This window comes from Alligator mississippiensis, chromosome 1 (genome assembly GCF_030867095.1).
Source record: "Alligator mississippiensis isolate rAllMis1 chromosome 1, rAllMis1, whole genome shotgun sequence".
Lineage (NCBI taxonomy): Eukaryota > Metazoa > Chordata > Crocodylia > Alligatoridae > Alligator > Alligator mississippiensis.
Genome location: NC_081824.1, coordinates 106,925,544 through 106,941,764, shown reverse-complemented (window position 1 = coordinate 106,941,764; position 16,221 = coordinate 106,925,544). Strand labels below are relative to the sequence as shown.

General features: G+C 41.7%; 1 long non-coding RNA gene across 3 annotated transcripts in view; it reads right to left on the bottom strand.

Moving 5' to 3' along the window:
- Positions 1-15,110, bottom strand: part of LOC109281138 (uncharacterized) — a 72,885-nt gene extending 57,775 nt beyond the window's left edge. For 2 of the 3 annotated variants that reach the window (XR_009461569.1, XR_009461572.1), the window contains exon 1: positions 8,120-8,243. This is a non-coding gene — a long non-coding RNA (uncharacterized LOC109281138). Of the gene's footprint in view, positions 1-8,119; positions 8,244-15,052 lie in introns of those variants that run through there. The other variant, XR_009461571.1, reaches the window with a different exon arrangement.
- Between the last annotated feature and the right edge of the window lie 1,111 nt (positions 15,111-16,221).

The window sequence follows — 16,221 nt, the reverse complement described above, 5'->3', positions numbered from 1 at the left end:
TTTTATGGGTGGAAAAATGTGTGGATGCAATCCAAAGCATGAAGTCACTTGTGTTCTCAGTTTCAATCACTTAGGTTCTGTGTACAATAGGAAATTAGTGGATACATAATTTACTAGTGTTATAGCTTCACCAGAGGAAGAAATGATAGTACTTGAAGAAATGATAGTACCAAACACACCTGGCTGTGCATGTGGTGTCATCAGCAGGGACTTTGGCTTCTTCGATCATGGGATGTTCTTCCAAGAAGGATTGCTAGGAAGAGATGAGATCCATCTGACGGAGAGAGGAAGAGTGTCCTTGTAGACAGGCTTGCTAACCTAGTGAAGAGGGCTTTAAACCAGATGTGCCAGGGGATGGAGACCTTCTACATTGGAGAACAGCCTCCTAATCACCAGGCCAAGAAGCACTTTCGGGCACATCTCTAAGAGCACACACGTGTTTCCCCAGGGACAAGTAGCAGTGGCACATATTGTGCCACTGCTACTTGTCCCTGGGAAAGACCACTGCACATGTACTCTGGCACACAGCAAATTGCCCCAGATGGGATAGAGAAGGCTGGGTGGCCCTAACATGTTTACCTGGGGTCCAGGGGGCCTCCTGGGGTGACAGTGCTGGCAATATAGGCACACCAGAGTCTGGCCAACAGACTGGCTGGCCAGGTTTCCATTTCAGGCAGTGCACACTGCAGTGAAGTGCACCAGCCCACTTTTTTTTGGCACATTTTATTTTAGAAACCAGGATATCCCACTATCTAATTTTGACTCCACACTGCAAATAGGTGCACACATTTCCACTCATCTGGACAATCCCTTCCTGTTGAAGCTAGGCTACTGGGCAGCAAAGACAGAAAGCATCCTGGAGATAGAAAGAGTAAGGTAGAAGGACCCTGACTCTGTGGCTCAGGAAAATGGCTATAGCCTTGGCAGTAGGGAAACAAGTTCTGTCCATGGCCAGAAACTAGTTTCCAATTTGTTTATATGTTTCATTACAGACACAGTGAGGAAACTGCATAAACAGCAGTGGGGACAGAGAGAAGGCTTCTTCACTTGCTGTTCTACCTGCTTAAAACTCCATCCCTATGGGGCTGGAATAGGTTGCACTATTTAGACAGTGTTTGAGTAGCAGTCCTCATTACAGTACATTTCCCATGAAGAAAAGGCCTCTTGCAAACAAAGATCTAGAATCCTAACCAGGAAGAAGTATACTGCCTCCATATTCCTGAATAAGGACTAGGAAATCTCCCCCACTAGAATTGCGGACAGACCGAGGGGAGGCACTACCATACCTAGGGTCAGGGATGACCTAGTTAGGGAACTTTTGGAGAGGCTGGACATGCTTAAATCAGTAGGTCCAGATGCTCTTCACCCAAGGGTGAAGAGCATAGTGGCGGGGGTCATAGTGGTGCCCCTGGTATGGCTCTATGAATGCTCATGGGGGCACTGGCCAGGTATCAGAGGATTGGAAAAGAGCCAATGTGGTCCCCATTTACAAAAAGGGTAGAAAGGAGGACCCCGGCAATTATAGGCCAGTCAGTCTTACCTCGGTCCTTGGGAAGACCTTTGAGAAAATTATCAAGGAGCACATCTGCAAAGGCCCAGCAGGGGAGGTAATGCTTGGGGGCAACAAACATGGGTTCATTGAGGGCAGGTTCTGCCTGACTAACCTGGCTTCTTTTTATGATCAGGTCACAAAGTCCCTTGACAAGGGTGTTGGGGTGGATGTCGTCTTCCTGGACTTTAAGAAGGCATTTGACATGGTTTCTCACCACATTCTCTTTAAAAGAACTAGGCGACTGCAGCATTGATGCCTACACAGTCAGATGGGTGGCAAATTGGCTAGATGGTCACACCCAGAGAGTGGTGGTGGACAGGTTGTTTTTGACCAGCAACACACCTATAGGCTGGGGAACACCCTTTTTGTCAACAGGGTGGCAGAAAGGGATCTTGGAGTCATTGTTGGCTCCAGGATGAACATGAGCCACCAATGCGAGGAAGTAGTCAGTAAGGCTAACTGCACCTTGTCATGCATCACAGATGCATCACAAGCAGGTCCAGGAAGGTGATCCTTCCCCTCTATGCCGCATTGGTCAGGCCACAGTTGGAGTACTGCATCCAGTTCTGGGCACTGCACTTCAAGAGGGATGTGGCTAGCATTGAGAGGGTCCAGAGGAGGGCCACTCACATGGTCAAGGGGCAGCGGGGCAGGCCCTACAAAGAGAGGCTAAAGGACCTGAACCTATTCAGCCTCCACAAGAGAAGGCTGAGAGAATATCTGGTGGCCATTTACAAACTCACCAGGGCAGACAAGCAAGAATTGAGGGAGGCTCTGTTCTGCTGGGCACCACACGGGGTAACTAGGAATAATGGCCACAAATTGTTAAGGCTGGACATCAGGAGACATTACTTTATAGTTAGGGCTGCCAGGCTCTGGAATGGGCTCCTAAGTGAGGTGGTGCTCTCTCCTACCTTGGGGGTCTTCAAGAGGAGGCTGGATAGATATTTGGCTGGGGTGTTATGACCCTGGTACCCATTCCTACCCGGGGAAGGGGGTCGGGCCTGATGATCTGTTTAGACCCCAAGCACTATGATACTATGATACTGTACACCTCTGTCTGGAGAGAGGAAAAGGGTTGGTGGATTGGTAGTAGCAAACCTCAAGATTTCTGGCTTTCCTTTCAGAAAAAGAAAGCATTTTCAGCCTTCTCCAGCCCTCAATCACTAGCCCTCTCTACCTTATAGGGCACCATCAACTATTTCCATTGTCAAATCTCTCCTCAAGTCACACCAGACATCTAGCTTCCACATAGAGGGGGAATAGACAGAAAAATAATGGGTGATCAAGTTCCAAGAGCAATGGTGGGGTGCAGGGGAAGCACTGCATGTGGTTCTGAGAGGAGAGCAGTCAGGGCACAGCAGTCTTACCCAGGCTGGATGCTCCCAAACATTCCCAAGCTGAGCTGCTACCACTGCCACCACAGGCTCTGCCTGTCCTGGCTGTTGCTTTTAAAGCAACAGGAACAGCAGCAGCCAGAAACCATTGTGGAGTTCCCAGCATGGGTAAGATTTGGGTCTACCCTTGCAGCTAGGGCGGGAACTCCATGGGAGTGGGTGGCAATTTAGGCACCCCCTCCTAACTTGACATCCAGGGCAGGTGGCCCTTTTGCCCACCCATCTATTACTTGAGATGAAGGTTTAAATCCCCTGAGGCTGAAGGGGTCCTATAATCCAGGTCTGCCATTCCTGGGTAAAGTGCTCTATATACTAAGCTATTTATGGATGAAGATTAGGAGTTTGAGGCTGTTTTCCATATTTCATAGATTTCATAGACATTAGGGCTGGAAGGGACCTCGGAAGATCATCGAGTCCAGTCCCCCGCCCAAAGGGCAGGAAGACAGCTGGGGTCATAGGATCCCAGCAAGATAAGCATCCAGTTTCATCTTGAAGGTGTTCAATGAAGGCGCTTGAACCACCTCCGGTGGCAGGCTGTTCCAGATCTTGGGGGCTCGGACAGTAAAGAAATTCTTCCTTATGTCCAGCCTGAAACGATCTTGTAATAGTTTGTGACCATTCGACCTCGTCTTCCCTTGGGGCACTCTGGTGAACAAACGTTCCCCCAGATACTGGTGGTCACCCCTGATAAACTTGTACGTGGCCATCAGATCACCCCTGAGCCTGCGCTTTTCCAGGCTAAAGAGCCCCAGGGCTCTCAGCCTGTCATCGTAGGGTCTGCTTCCCTGACCTCTGATCATGCGCGTGGCTCTTCTCTGGACTCTCTCAAGCTTCTCCACATCCTTTTTGAATTGTGGAGCCCAAAACTGGACGCAGTACTCCAGCTGCGGCCTCACTAAGGCCGAGTACAGGGGGAGAATGACGTCCCGGGATTTGCTTGAGAAGCATCTATGGATGCAAGCCAGCGTTTTGGTCGCTTTACTAGCCGCAGCATCGCATTGCAGGCTCATGTTCATCTTGTGGTCAATGATGACCCCCAAGTCTCTTTCTTCCATAGTGCTAGCCAACATAGCACTGCCAAGCCTATAAGGATGCTGCAGGTTTTTTTTCCCAAGGTGGAGAACCTTGCATTTATCGGCGTTGAACACCATCAGATTCTCGTCCACCCACTTGCTGAGCCTGTCCAGGTCAGCCTGGATCATCCGCCCGTCTTCTGGTGTGGATGCTTTGCCCCAAAGTTTGGTGTCATCTGCGAACTTGGCCAGTCCGCTTCTGACTCCAGTGTCCACATCATTAATGAAGATGTTGAACAGTATGGGTCCAAGGACAGAGCCCTGGGGGACCCCACTGGTCACCGGACACCACGATGAGTGACTTCCATCAATTACTACCCTCTAGGTCTGACCCCGGAGCCAATTTTCCAGCCAGTGGATCGTGGAGGACCCAAGGCGACAATTGGCCAGTTTCTCCAAGAGACGATCATGGGACACCAGATCGAAGGCTTTTTTGAAGTCAAGATATATGACATCAATCTCATCTCCCTTGTCCAGGTGATAGGTCACCTGGTCATATAAGGAAATGAGATTGATACATATGAGTATGTATCAGCTGAGGTTAGAATTCCTCTTAAGACATACATGCCTTATGTGGTCAGTGGGGAGTAAAATTCTGAGCAGACAGCAGCATCTTAGCACAGGTTAGCATTCTTCACTCCAAGAAACAGAGCCATGTGTTACCTGGGGAACTGATAATCAAGCTCTGGAGGCATCTAAGAGCTGCCCAGTGAAATGAATGGAAGAAATGTGCAGCTCTATAGGGCAATGTAGAAATCATTTCTGGTGGCGCCCCAGCTTTGTACTACATCTGTACACAGGCAAAGCAGACATGATTCTGGTTATATAAGCTAGGACTTTGCCAACTGCTACACATCAAACATCTAATGAGTGAAATAAAGTTTAGGCTTGAATATTTTGTCCAGTTCCACAGTGAGATTTAATTTTAGAATGAGTAAAACTTTGGAGTTCCTGTTTCCAGACCTGTGGTCAAACCAAAGCACAGTATTATATTCCTTCAGACCTCCAGACTATATTATAACATTTTGCCAGCAGTACTGTTGTTATGCCTAAGAAAACATTTTATCAATAAACTCCTTGTAACTTAAAATAAGCATCACATTTTATACCAGGGACCATTATTTTATCTGGATATTGACATGGCTGTCATCACCATATTAATATGAAAATAGCTCATATAATAACAACAAACAAACAAAAATCTCCCTTTTGCGGTCTGCTTGAAAAGCAGTCAAACCCCCACCCACCCCAACACACACATCCTTTCTATGACTAAAAGTGATTATGTAAGGTCAGTATAACTTTATTTTGCTAATTTTTTTCTCAGGTAATTTATACTTGGCTTTAAAAAATACATTCAGCTAGGAACCACAAAAACAAACAAAAAATCACCCTGGCATGCTTGTTAGCACATTCAGCAGAGAAACCAAGAGTCTGCCCTTACTAAAGTAAAACTCCTGTTAGAAATTTTGCTGGGATGAGAGCTGAAGGCTGGGAGAAATTTCTCCCTTTACACTAGGGCTTGTTTCCACAAGAAGATTGCCACGGTTTACCTGTAGGAATGATTATAAATTAATTCAGTTAAATCCCAGCATGGACGTACTTATTTTGTTGAACAAGTAATTTCAGTTTAGATTACTTAGGAATCAATTAAAGTTAAATTGAAAGATGATGCTTTTCCAACAGTATAAGAATGTCTACATAGCTTTTCTCACTGACTGAATGAAATCAATTTAAAAAACACAATTTTAGGTAAAGCCAGTGCTACTTCTCAAGTAAACAAGACCTTAATATCTTCAGAACGGGGATGAAGTGTGATCTTACTCCTACTCAAGTCGATGAAAAACTGTCATTAATGTCACTAGAGCGGGATTTAATCATTAGTAAATTGCTAGGTCAGTGTGAGAAAATTTGCAATGTTAATGCCTGTCCATCTTACCTATTCCAGCAAATAAATTATTTCCATTTATGATTCCAAATAGTCTCTTCATAGCTGTCAATATTTTAATGTGTAAGCTACAATCTGAATGGGTCAGAGACCACAAAATTTAAATAATATTTATAAAGAAATAGAAGATAGTATAGTGAAGGGAAAAAAGAAAGATAATTTCTTCCTCTAGCATGTGTATTCTTTAGCATGTGAAGTATTTCATCCTTTCTTTCCTTTTACTTTGGCCTTTACCTATATTACAGTATATATTATAGCATTCTCCAATTTTTTGGATAGTGCAAACACAGATCTCTGTTTCTGATACAAGTATAAACCATCTGACACAACCTTCTTATAGAAGTATAAACCAGAAGAATAGCTAATGGATTTTGCACCTGGGCAAAACCTTGTGCCTCTCCACAGATCTAGGCTTTTGAAAAGTGGAGTGTAGGTGGTGCAGTGCATCATCACATAACACCATGCATACTTTTCTCCAATTGAAAAGAAACTAAAAGCCCTAGTAACATGCCAGGGGCCCAGGGCTATATTATTCAGCTTAAAATCCAAGCAAAAACAAATATAACTGAGTTTGGAAGGGGCTGATATCCAACTCCAAAGTGGCAGCTAAACACCAAGAGACAGGGGAGTACAGATGTTACCTCCCAGCCTGGCCATGGACAGAACTATTCCCCGCACCCCAACTTGCAGTGCTGCCCCAGTCCTGCCTCCCCTTTGGGCCACTGCCACCCAACCCACACAGACAATCCCACCCCACTTCCACCTACACCCCACAGAGGCTCAGCCCCCACTGAGCCCCTCCAACTGGGAAGAGGCTGGCACTGTCAGGAGGTCATCTAATCTAACCCCCTGCTCAAGGCAGGAACCACTCTTTCTAAATAATCCCAAACAAATGCTTGTCTATCTTGCACTTAAAAACTTCTAATGATGGAGATTCTACACCTCCACAGGTAATCTGTTCTAACCATACACATAGTAGCTTCTTCCTATTATTTAACTTAAATCTCCCTTGTTGCAAATAAAGCCTATTTCTTCTTGTCCTGCTCCCCTGGATACAGAGAACAAGTGATCACCATCCTCCAAATAAGAATCCATTTTGTATCTGAAACACTGCTATCAAATCCCCTCTCAGCCTTGTGAATCTATATGTTTGACGTGGTTTTATATTAAGAACAATGGTCCTGATACCATTCCAATTCTGCTTGAATAGTTAAATGCTCATTCCTTCTTCCAGCTGCATGATGATTAATGCCCAATTTAAAACACATGATTAATTTTAATAATCTGTTTTCCTTCTACTAATAATATAGCTCAGACCATTTGGAGTTGCTATTACCTCCATTCAGGTTGACACCTTTTTCTGCTCACCACCCATGATGGATTCTCCTTGATAGCGGACACCAAACATTTGATTTGTGTAGGTACATCCAGCTGTGTAACAATGTAGCACCATCATCATGATGGCTTACAGCTGTAAGCATCAGTCCATTTTTTTTCAACCCCCTCTCTCCCCATCATACCCAAGTTGACACCTGGAGCAGTTGCTGCAATTACCCTACCCTAGGTGCATCATTTGGTGCATTCCATGATGTTAAAACTTCTGCCTCAGGTGCCCACTGTCATCCAAGCCAAACTGAGGAACAATCACTGAATCTATATTCAGTCCTTCTTCATAACCTTTTCTGTTTGGGACCTGAGAGAGGTAGACTCACTTGACTGCATTCCATAGTGAAGGAAATCTTCAGCTTTTAAAAATTTCAAGTCAGCATCCAATATTGATCCTGTCTTGGATTCAGTAATTTGTCTCCGATTTAATAATGGCTCTCTCTGAGGGGCCTAGTGGTTCTCTTCCAATAAAGGCTTTCACAGGCTGAACTTAACTGTACTGCTAACTTTTTTGTTTATTTTTCCTTTCTGAATGCTGTTGAGACAGAATAATGGTTATCCATACATATTTGGCATTCACACACAGAATCTATATGAACAGGATGGCATGAGAAAATTTTGCAATAAGATTTCTCTTGTCAAGACGATATTCGTTGGGAGTGGTGAAGCAATGTGTTGCAGTAGAAACAACATGAAATAATTAAGCAGAACATAGTGAAAGCCTCAAGTAAAAAAAAATGAAGAAAAAAGAACAAACACATACCTTCTTTTACACTCTTGCATCTAGTAAAATGACTTTGCAAAACAGTATGCTGTCCCTAGAATATTCTGGGTTTTTTTCTGTCTGCCATTTTCCTGCTTTGGGCTATATTGGCCCTGATCTGCCTGTAAAAAATGCAAATCCTATTTTAAAGGGACATACAGGAAATGAAGTGACATCTTTGCCTCTCTTTCCTCAGCTGAGCTAACTCAGCATGGAAAATGGAGCTCATTACATTATTCTAAACCCCAAGCACATATTTGAAATAAATTACCAGATAAAATATATTCAAAATTAAGAACAGATCTCTAATGGAACCTAACCACACAGAAACAGCATCAAGATAAATTTAGGGTTTGAGTCAGTAAAGCTCTTAAGTACATACATGCTAGCAATCCGACTTGAATACTTTAATAGACTATTTACATATTAAAATTAAGCATCTTGGTACAGAACTACATTGGTCAATTAATCAACTTAACTGGAACTCAGGCTGAATTTAGGCATCTAAGTCACAAAGGGTGACTTTACTCTGGTCCAGCAACCACAAAATTGCTAGGGTGGGCCTACAGGTAGTTTAGAAAGTTGTGAAGCCACTTAGTGTGGCTCTATAATAAAGTTAGGGACATATGAACACTTTTCAAAGGCAATATGAAGATGGTTGGTTCATTTCAGGCAATGCAATACAATGAATAGAATGCAAAATATGCCAAGGAAAACAAAAACCCAAAAACTTCTCTAGGGAAGAGGGTATCTTTGTGCTCAAAATATCTCTAAACACAGTGAAATAGGATAACGGACAGATTTTCTGTACTAGGAAAAAAACCCATAAATTTATAAAATGAAATTTGACAAACATTTGGAGGTTTTATCATTTTTAAATTATGCCAGAAAAGATCAGCTTTTCAGCTAGCAAACCATGACTGAAAAGTCTTTTTTTATTTTTTCTGTACAATCGATCACTGACTTGTCATTATAAATCCTGGGCACTGCTACTCCTCATTCTTTATAGACCTTAGATAAATGTTTCTATGGCACAACCATGATTTAGTTTGTTATTTGTCCCTAAAAAAGAAAAAAAATCAGCAAACAAAAATATCACTCTGGGCACATTGGTCTACTGAGTCCCATCCCAAGAATGATTTTCCTCGGAAATGTTCAGAAAAAAGCCACTTTGCTATTTTTAAGCTACAGAGGAAAAAACAACAAAATAAACCCAAATATTATTACCAACTGAAAATGATTTATTAAATTACTTATTTTCTCCCAAAAAATAATGTAACTGATCTTTCCATGTTGTTTATGTCCACAGATCATTAATAGTAATGTGCTTACACATATGGTTGTTTTTTTAAAAAAACATGGTTTATGAACCATTTTCTAAATGTTAATAGCCAAATTCATTCCCACCCCTGTGCTATTTCTAGAGTGGTGTTAGACATAACACCTGCTCTATTATCTCTTTGTGCTGTCATACCAGTCATCCCTCTGAGGGCCATATTGCAATGATGCATCTGGTTGTGAGATATTCCCTACCCCAATCAAGTATAGACCTGCCTTGTTCGTTCGCTTTTAATATCTAAGATCACCATGTATCTTTCCACTCAATATCTTGAAAAATCAATACATTCAAATACACGGGGAAGTAAGCTCCATGGTACATCTTTCTAAAAACGCATTACCATTATTTCTAAAATATACAGATCTGGGATTTGAAGCTGATCTGAAACTGTTGTGGTATAACATTGAGGAGGGAGGCATGACACAGAACTAAAGCAATAATGAGCTTTGTATGTTAAAACAAGTAACTTTAACTGCACCTGGGAAAAAAATTGTAAACAATTAATTTATGAAATCACTATAAAGAAAGCGATAAACATTTTTTACATTCTGTCATAGTGCACATCTACAGGAATAGTTTAAGGCTCCTTTAAGATATGGATTTTAATATGAGACTTAACTAAAGAAAGCAATAAGAGTACAGGTGGAGTCGAGAATGGAGTTCCAAGAATTAGGAACCAGAGAAAGAAGCCCAGGAGAAGGAATGGGGAAAGACCATGAAAGAAGATTCCAGACAAGCAGATCAAGTGGAGGATGGGGAAAAAAAGTATGGGCGTTTATAGATGTGCTCCAGGAATGGGGAGGAAGGGTGCCCCCACCACCATTTTTTAGGATAGGGGATGCTGATACATGTGGCAATGGAGTTTATGGAGTGGGATAATTACCACGGTCTAGTATGCAAAGCTTCCAGCAAGGCTGTTCCTGGTGCAGCTGCAGCCAGCTAGGTGCTGCTCTACTCCACTCACCTCCAGCAAAGGCTCCTTCTGCTCCTGCCCTTGCTGTTCCACTCTGGGCAGGTGGGCAGGGAGGAAGCTTCAGCTGGACGCTTTCTGCCCCACCATGTGGGGCTCCAGCTCCCAGCCACCTTCCACCCACTCTGCCCACCCACTGGTGGCTGCTCATTGTGCCAGGTGGGTGAAGCAAGTGGAAGACAGCTGGGAGCTGAAGCCAGAACCACACAAGCCGCCACAGGAGCCCCCTAGCTGAACCTCCCCACCTCATCCTCCCCCCCCCCCCACTTGGAGTGGTGCAGGTATTCAATATTATGAATTATTGAACTAGTATTATGAACAATTATTAACTTTTTTCCATGGTTCTTTTTACTTGATTAAAAACAGTTAAGCTTTTTTATCCCACCCTGCTATCTCAAAATCCTTACATGATGCATCCATGGATTTTGCTTTTCATTGTGATTCTTCAATCATATTAAGCATAGATAATAATATAAATCCTTTCTTGTCAGCTTTCGATTTGCTAAACATTTGGCCAAGCCAATGAACAGATTAAGCTCACTATATAACACCAGATGGCTTCATGGTATTGTGTCCTCTCCTGGGCATGTCCTGATGTTATATCTGAGCATCTGCACATATCCACAAGGGATCTGTGTACTTTTAATTCATTCAGCTTGGTCAGTCATCATTAATATTCAGAGGAGGAGGTGTCAGACCAGAGAACTGGTGCTGGATCATGTTAACACATTGGCATGTCAATCATTAACCCTAGAAACCACCAAAACCAATTTAGAAGAGTAGCTTCTGGACTAAACACATCATAAACACAATGAGATTTCTTTGTGTAAACCAGTAATAACATATAATACCAGTCATAGTAACAATCAGAATATCTTCATAACCAACAACATATGAAACCATGTGGTTAGTAAGATTAACTCTGAGATGATGTCACTGTCCTTAATCAAGTTCTAACTAATTCCACCACAATTGTACACAATTCTCAAAATTAACTTGTATTTACAACACCTTTATTACAAAATCAGAAAATCAATCAGTGGTGCTTTTAGAAAGCTAGGGGTTTTTTTGCATTTTATTGAATGAAATTATTTGATCAGATTAAAATGCAGGTAGGGACTTAACTAATATAGTTATTGTGGGGTGGATGGAAACAATGTAATTCCCATTCTGTTTGATCTCAGTGCAATTTGTCACTAACTACTTGTAATGGCCTCTTAGTGCACCCTACTGGACTCCCTATAGAATGCTGCCTGCTCTCATGGAGTAGGTTTGATGGAAAACATGTGGATAAAGTGGCAAAATTTGTGTGGGTTGAAGATAAATTGCAGTTATAATAATCCCTAAAGTCTCTTCTTGTGGCATTTTTGATCATTTGAGGCATGTTGAATTTCCAGCTGTTATTTAATTAAAAGTTGGCAACAGCAATTATAGCATCTAGTATCACAGTTCACATCAGCTTATCATCAAGGGAAAGAACTTTCACCTTGACTTAAGTACACAGCTTCTCTTTCTGGACAGCATGTAAGCCTGGCATCATTTGTAATAAAAAAGAACCCAAACCTTCTCAAACTTTCAGTTCAAATCTGGATCTGAACATGAGAACAACTTCTATCTCAAAACACTGATTCTAAACACTGGGTATTTTGAGGAAGCTTGGATATGAATTTTGCCCTATCTGTACATAGTATGTGTACCTTACAGCATTCAATGACAGCACAATATAAAATTTACCTGGGCCACATCCTCAATCAATATGTATAATTTTAAACCAGCTGAGGATCTGGTTCATTTCTCTCCCATAAGTATTGCCATTCATTTATTTTCTTCTATTATTAAAGAGCATCTGAGATACATAGTCCCTCATGAATCCCACTCTTATTGAGTGACTTGGGAACCCTTCACGTCTAGTTTTATTCTTACCAGATGGCAATTGGTCCATTTGCTTAATTTATCTTGTCACAGAGAGAGGAGGGAAAAATCCTTTCCATTATCCTTAACACATTTTACAACCTTCAGCTTAACTGCCTTCATTTAACAGTGTCACGGATGATACAGAACTACTATGGGCTGACTTCCGTAACTATTATTTTATGATCTGTTAAAGAAAGAAATGGTTATATTTAAGATCCTGCAAAATAAAATATATGAAATGGTCCCACAAGTGATGTAGCTGAAAAGCTGAGGTCTTCTCCTAAACTACAGTAGTTAAGAAAGAGTGACAGTGAGCCACAATATACAAACTGTCTTGGGGTGCATGAGTGATTGTACTCTTTAGTTAATAGTGTTCAGTGGTGTACTGAGCCTGGTTTTCCTTTTACTAAACTGATGGAACTCAAGAACAAGAGAAGATGAGAAGTCATCCGGATTAACTGAAGTGATAAATTAAAATAATTGGCTTCCTTGTGTGTGTCATTTTAAATGTTTAAGCACCTAAACACATGACTGCATGCTAGACAACTTTGATTACTGTACAGTTCAAATATATGACACCATCTCTGCAAAAAAAGACTATTACAAGAATGGCAATATAAGCATTTCAAAATATCTTTTGAACACTTGTCTGATTTAATGTTCAATTTGTTTATTAACAAGATAAATATTCTACACAGTGGCACCTACATTGTTTTATGAATGGCGTTATTATACCATTTTAAAATAATAAGTTCTGGCATGTATCACACATTTAGGCTGTGTGTTTATGATGAGTATAAAATCTGTGAACTCTAGTCCAAATATACAGCAATACCTGTGGAGCATCCAGAATAACTCAGGGTTAGAGGAATGCAAAAGTGGGTTTTGTGCTCCCACAATAGTATGATTCCTAAGTCACTGGCTGTGCACACACATTTAAAGGATCTAGGAGAATACTCTCAGGTTTGTTTTCCTGGTAGAAAAGCTTACCCAGAGACACCTTAAGAGACATTCAAATGCTGAGCCCTTGAAAAGTGGAGAGCTTGCCGTGCTGGTACTATGCAGCCAGGGGTCCCTTGTGCACACATCTCAGAATGTTCTGCAGGCTCCCTCAGACTGCCTGGAGGCCCATGGTAGCAGTGCATAGGCAAGCCCTGACTGTCTGAATCAGACTGGTCAAAGTTAACCTGTATCTCTCTATAGCACAATGTGGGGATTGTGTTGAGTGTGTTTTGCTCTCTGCAGAACAACTTAACCCTTGTTGTTCTTGGGTTATTTTTCTCTGTGGCCACTTTTGCTCTGGAAGAAAAATCCTGAACATCTGTACACTTGTGGTTTCTACTGGGAGAGCAGCGACTGTCCCAGTGGAAATTGAATGTCTTTACATGGCCACTGTGGGCACATCTAGGACAACATTCAAAGGACCATGATAGAGAGCACTGCAGTAAAGCTCAATGCCTCAACCTGGATGTAATATAGATGTCTTAGCATGGTGCTAGGAACATGCCAATAAACTCACTGTCTCAAGTCCTGATGCACACCCAGTGTGTCCATTTCAGGGTGTAGTACATTGTATCTATTTCCAGGGATAGCATACATAGTGTGAATGTGCTATGAAACACTCCTTAGCATGGTCCTGTGCTTGTGTAGACATACCCTATGTGGCAGCCTGATTTCCTGTCCAAAGCCTGCTCTAAGTTATTAAGTGCTAACTGTTCCAAGAAGATGATATTTTCCTTCAAAGTACAGGGTACTGCTTTCTCAGCACCCTAGTAAAATACAACCCTAAACACAGAACCTAAGCCTAAGTCCTACTTCATGTTGATTTCAGCCTTTCATCATTCATCACCAGCTGAAAGCACTGAAGCCTGTATGAAGTCCATGCAGAACCTATCTTTGCATACGTATTCCAGGTAAATAAATTATACATAGCTCAGGATTCATAATAATGTATATTCATATGTCAAAACATATCACAGACAGAGTATTAGAAAGGAAGGGCAGTCTATTGATTAGAAAGCTAGCCTGGGACTCAGAAGTGTAAAGCTCAATTTCCTGGTTGACTTCAGGCAAGTCACTCATTCTCTTTGTGCCTCAGTTACTTTTCTATAGACTGAGAATAATAATACTTCCTTACCAAACAGAATTTTTGTGAGGTGTTCAGATGCGATAGTGATAAGGGTCATTTGAGAACTATAGGAAAATCAGACTATGAAATATTTGTCAGTGAAGAATATTATATACTGTAGAATATATTTGTTTATAAAGGTGAATAAAGTTAGGGAATCTTTACAAGACCTTTATTCTGGCAAGAGTTTTCTCCTTCCCTGTTTATATGAGTGATTTTGTCCTGATGTTCTATAAAAGGCTATTAGTTCTTTTAGTAAATCATTCCCATAGGTTGCATTTTCATAATTTGTTTTATGAATTCAGAGACAAATGATTTGAGAAGGCTGTCTGCTTTCATTTACATTATTTTCAATGTGCCTTATGCTCTGACATATATTATGTCTAGCAGCTGCTTAATCCAATGAGCAAATTATCTCTGTCATTTTAAAGGGTGACAAGAACTCCGTTTATTATGAAGCATTCTATCTGCTAGTAGACAAAAAAGTGATGTACACACAAGGCAGAGTGATGATAAGTATGCAACATTGTTCACTAAGTTTTTCTTCTCAGTAAGAAACTGTATATATAAAAACAGACATACCAGAAAAATCCAGACTGCCAGAGCTTTCAAGTCACACGTTAAACCACAGAACATTATCTAAAGAAAACAAAGGCAAAAGTTTGATGTGATTATGCAGTATCTACGTGACCTAAGCAATGTTTTTTAAATTAATGAGCAACTGTAACTCAGCATAGGTTCTAAATATACCTGGCCTTCTCTGGGCAAAGAGGAAATAAAAATCAATGAAATTTTAGAAGATTTTAAAAACACAGTACAGTGACTGTGCAGTAAACATTTTAAAGTAAATGTCAGTACAGAACAACTAAGAACCCTCATATCTCAAAATTATTAAAAATAAATTTAGAAATGTTTCATTTTGTTAGACATAGATTGTGGGGGCCAACCTTTGTGGCAGGCATGCCACATATTACCCTCACACTCTACCCGAGTGCCACTCTGATCCGTTTCTCTTAACCAATCTGCTCTCAGCTTTCTGCCCCAGCCCTGCGCTCCCTGCCTGGTCTGTGGCTCTGCTTTCTCTTCCCTGCCCCATTTGCCACTGTGCTGCCTGTCTCCTCCTCAATCTGCCATGTGGCACACAGTCTATCCATGCCACTTGTGGCACCCATGCCACAGGTTGGTCAACCCCGGATTAAAAAATATCTATGGCTGCTAGAAATACCTTGTTTCATTTTACCCTTGGAAAAAACTGGGACTTTTAACTGCTGATTAATGACCTACTTACACAGTGATCCACATCTTTTTAATACTGTGGACTACCATTTCTCTCTGTACTGCCGAATGAGCATGCTGAGTTTAAAAAAGAGAGAGAGAGAGCTTCAAATGGTTAAAAACACAGCATTCTGCCACTTTTACAGAAGAGCCAGACTCTATTCCACCAATTAGGAATGTTAACAGGGACCCCCTAATCCTTTTCTGGAGTAGAGGGTGGATATAAGCTGCAGGCTTGAGGGCCCATAAGCTGCAGACAGAAGCAGCAAAAGCTACAAGTCTATCAATGCAATAGGGGATGCTTCCCTCATTAAGAGAGGGGAGTTTGGGAAAGGAAAAAGGAGATGCTTCTTTAAGGCAAAGAATGCTGTGGCCAGAAGGGGTGGAGCCAAGGAACCCATAAGCTGGGCTTCAGAGCAGAATCAAGCAGTCTGGCCTATGTAGGAGGGGACTAAGGAGAAACTCCTTGAAGAACT